Source organism: Hevea brasiliensis, chromosome 17 (assembly GCF_030052815.1).
Source record: "Hevea brasiliensis isolate MT/VB/25A 57/8 chromosome 17, ASM3005281v1, whole genome shotgun sequence".
In the NCBI taxonomy this organism is placed as follows: Eukaryota; Viridiplantae; Streptophyta; class Magnoliopsida; order Malpighiales; family Euphorbiaceae; genus Hevea; species Hevea brasiliensis.
The window spans coordinates 38,110,765-38,115,678 of NC_079509.1; the positions used below are offsets into that span (position 1 = coordinate 38,110,765).

Genomic DNA, 4,914 nt, shown 5'->3' on the forward strand with positions numbered 1-4,914 from the left:
AACTAAACTAAATTATCTAAGTGATTAATATTGTAGGATTTAACAATCCTGATGTTCTTGGTTCTTATTTGATAATAAACTTTGGATCAAGAATTCTTAATCTTACCTTTGAATTATCTTGGTTTTCAATTTTCTATAATTGATAGGTTAAAATTTCTCTTAGCGTTTGAACTTGATTTTGGCTTTCTTGGGATTATAAAACAAACCTATTCGTGGGTTTTAAGACATCGTTCTTGAGGTTTGCATCACATAGCCAATATAACAATGCCTTTAATGGATTAAACAAAAGTATCATTTCTTATCCAAAAGGCAAAGCCATAGAATTGTTTACACCAAGCTGTCAAGTATATTCTCCAGTTATAACATGATAAAACAGAAGGTACCATGACTATACCACAATACTATATTGACCATGACTATACTATAGTAAGACGGCTATTTACAAGCAATTCTATGATATTGCTTTGTTATATTTAATTTCACATTAAAAGTGTCTTAGTTCAAGCATTGCACAAACTGAAATGAAAAAAAAAAAGCAGAGACATATAAGCATGGAAAGAGAGCAAAGCCCTTGTAATTGGTTTTAAGAATGGCTGTTGGGACTTTTGGGATATAAAAGTAGGATAAATTTTGACAATCGTCCCTGAACTTATCTAGTATAACATTATAGACCTTCAACTTAAAAATGTAACATAAAACCCTTTCAATTTTCAAATTTTACACAGTAAAATCCCTTTAACCTCTAATTATCGATTTTTCGCCAGACGACCAACAATGAAGGAGCTTAATCAATATTTCTCTTTTCTCTCTCAAGTTATGTGTAAATTGAATCCTTTTTCTCATTGTAAACATAATGATTTTTTAGGTGCAGAGAGAATAATTTTACAATTTGAATAAAAAATGAGAGAGAAATCTTAACTAAGAATCATGTGGGAGTTGTTCACATCAGTTTTCAACTAAAAAATTAGTAATTAAAAGTTAGAGGGATTTTACTGTGCAAAATTTAAAAGTTTATGAAGTTTTATGTTACGTTTAAAAATTTAAGAATCAGAAATACAACCATATAAGTTCAAGAATAGTTATTAAAATTTACCCTATAAAATGCATCATGGTGCACAAATTAGACCCATTAGAAAAGCACCAAATCACAACTTCATTAAAAAAAATCTCCAAACACCTTAAAACCATTAAAAAAAATTTACAGTAAACTCATTTTAAAGAGATCTAAAATCTCCAAATCACAACTTCATAGTCTTATTTAAAATTTATAGTAAAAGCACCAGACACCTCAATCTCAGAATTACAAATAATAAAATCACCAAACACCTTATTCTCAGAATTTCCAAATAATAAAAGCACCAAGGTCACTAACCAAGAGCGGCGAGCTTGACCTTTCTCTTTCATGTCTGACCATTCGCTGGGCTTTCGTCTTCAACTTTTTCCACTTTTTCACCTCTCTGTTCAATAGGTCCACTGTAGTGTTCTTCACTACACTGTAGTGCTCTTATTTTCCGCAGACTGCTCCTTTCCCTGTGGCAAAACATCGCCGCCTCCATGTCCCGCCTTGGATCCACAACACTCCGGGGAATTGCCGTCGGTTTCTGGCAGTTCCGTCGATATATCGAGGGTTAACTCTGGTAGCTGCCGCTTTCTACCACGTCCCATGGCTAATGGACCGAGAACGAGAGATGACCAGAGAACGAGAGATAAACTAGTGCAGAGAGCGCAGAGAAAGTATTTATCATAGAAAGAAATAAAATTATGGAAGAAGAAAGAGGAGAGGGTTTCATAGGAAACGCGAGGAAAGAAAGAAAACAGGTTTTGGATTTAAGACAACGAAAACAGTGGGTGGGGATTTCTTGTGGCATTTTGACATAATCTTTCATTCAAATCCATCACAAACATAGAATTTATTTTAAATAAATTTTAATTATGTTTCTTAAAATTAATTGACAAAAATTACACTTCATTCGATTCTTTAATTTCTCGGGAAACAAACATAAAATAATAATTTTAAAAGACTCACTGTAGCCATTGTCAACGAGGTAATTGAAGGAGTGGGCATCGCAGTTGTAAGTGAACTTATTGTTGGTCGCAGGGGCTACTGGAGGCACTGAAACGCTATGGAATTGAAATTGCCACTGAATTCTGTGTACTCAGCAAGAATCACGTTTCCACAGGAAACGAATGAGTAGATCAACGATTTCTGGCCCATTTTGGTTATTTGATAAAGCGATTAAAGGTCTTGAACTCGTACAGAGAGAGATCTGAGAATTTGATCGAAAATCTCTCCCCACCCCTTCTTTTGCTTTCTTTTCCCACCAGAGATAGTTAAAAGCGAGGGGGGGAGGGGGCTGCTGATGAGGTTCTAAAGCAGCGATGGTTAAAATCTACCTGTCAATCTTTTTTTTAGAAAAAAAAAATCTATTTTATTGTCAGTAAATATTCGTTCTCAAATTTAAATTTTGTTAATAAATTAATCTTTGTTAATAGTTTTTAAAATTATGTTTTATTAACAAGATGGTTTATATACTTAAATTTTGTTAGTATTTAAAGTATGAGCGTTATATTTATATTTATGTATATAAGATTTAAATATTAATTTAAATATTTAAATGAAAAATATTAAAATTTTAGTAATTAATATTAAAATTTAATTAATGCAATAATATATAGATATTTAAAAAGTTTTCGTATATATTAGTTATTTATCTTTAAAAATTTTGTTCACATATTTAAAAAAATTTTAAAATAAAATTTTTTTAAATATGATAATTTTATTTTTCTTTAACAATTATATATTATATAAGTATTAATTAAATTTTCATGCATATAATATATTTAGTATAAATAATTTAGCTACATGTTATTGTTACTTTATTGAAATATATATATTGTTATTATACTTGTTATAAAAACACATGAATTAATTTTTTTATATAATTTTTTATTAATTTTTTATATATTATATAATATTATCATAGTATTATACATATTATATTTAATTATTTAAATTATAAATATTAACTTTAATGTCATTTCAATTAATTATATAAATATAAATATTTATCAATTTTAAAATTATTTTTTATTCGATCATATTTTTATGAAAGTTGTGTTATATTATTAATATGTAATATTAACTTAATTTTAAACTTAAATGTAATATAATAAAAAAATATAATAATAACTTTTAAAAATATAAATAGGTGAAAATATTTAAAATAAATTAATAATAAATGTAAAGCTCATTTTATTTAATTTATTCAATTTTTTTTTTAAAAGTTTGATTTGTGTATATTTTATTTTAATTTTTCATAATTTAAAATAATACATACTTATAAAATGAAATTGTATATCTAGATTAATGTAAAAAAAATTATTTTTAAAATTAGAAAATAGAATAATTTTTGAAATTAATTTCTGTTATTATAAATATATCATATGTATTACGTGTTTAAATTTTAATTGTATTAAAATTATATTATATTTCTGAAATAGTAATAAAAAAATATTTTTATAAAATTTATTTCAGCTTTAATTAAATTTCTTTTTGGTATTCACTATGATTGGATAAAATATAATTCTTGATTCAGTTATTAAAAGAAAATTAAAACTATATCAATACAATAAGATAAATTTAGTTCAATACAGTTTAGTTCTTACAATATCTCTCTTTATTTCAATTCCCTTTTTTCATTCAAAAGAGTAAGAACTATAAACACCACCATTTTCAATGCAGAAAAGAATAAAAATAGAAAAATATTAATAACGTAATAATATAAATATAAATCTAATTAAATAATATATTATTACTATTACTCCTTTATTTATTATTAATGTAAAAAATAATATTTTATAAGTTATATAATGCTAGCTCTATAATAATAATTTTTAAGAAATTATACTTGTAATTATATAAATATAAATAGAAATAAATTAATTAGGTTTAAATTTAATTATTTTTAAATATTTTGTTAGTATTTATCTTTAATTAAAATTAAATAAAATTCTTTTTAAGTTGTTCATGCAACAAATTTTAGAATTAATAATAATCTTTGATTGATTTATATTATTTTTATTTTCTTTTTTTATAAATTATAGTCATTAAATATTTTATTTTAGTTAATATTCATAATTTTATAAATATTAATATATTATTTCATTGCAATTAAAAAAATTCTTAGATGAAAATTAACTTAAAAAATAATATGCAACTAATAAAATATGTATAATAAATAACTAATTGTAAGTATAAATTTGAAAAATCAGATACTAATAAAGTATTTTATTTAATATTGTAATATGATCAAATTATTTTTTTTATTTATTATTTTCTTATTTTAGTTGATTACTTCTTGAAAAATTTTATATTTAATTGAAGTTAAGTATAAATAGGACTAAAAATTTGAATTTATATTAACCATAAATTAAGAATTTAAATTTATGCAAACCTTAAAATTAATTTAAATAATAAAATTATAATTAATTTCAAAAATGATAGCAATTTGGTCAAAGCTAATATTTCCTCTCTTTCATACATTTATATTATAATATAGAAAAACTTTCTAAATCACAATAGAGTAAAGATAATCATAATAAATTTAGTAAAAAAAAAAATTAAGTCACAATATCAAAACTTATAAAACTTAGGTTATAATATAAAAAGTTTCTAAATTATTTTTTACATTAATATGGTTTAATTTATCTTAATTATTTAAAAATTTGAATTTTAAATTACTTTTAATTAAATAAAAATTAATAAGAAAAATTATATTATAATTTAACATGTTATCGAAAAGGTTGAGATAATTATGAGAGAATTTTAAATGTAGCATATGGAGAGAATAATAATATATGGAACGAAATTGATATCTAACAATAAGTGGAATAGATACACATAAAAAGTAATTA

The 4,914-nt window shown here is 23.4% G+C and overlaps 1 long non-coding RNA gene across 1 annotated transcript; it reads right to left on the reverse strand.

The window, feature by feature from the left end:
- Positions 1-1,136: 1,136 nt before the first annotated feature.
- Positions 1,137-2,389, reverse strand: LOC131175427 (uncharacterized). The gene is made up of 2 exons (XR_009145620.1): positions 2,027-2,389; positions 1,137-1,711 (listed from the first exon to the last, which is right to left on the reverse strand). It is a non-coding gene; the product is annotated as an uncharacterized LOC131175427 (long non-coding RNA).
- Between the last annotated feature and the right edge of the window lie 2,525 nt (positions 2,390-4,914).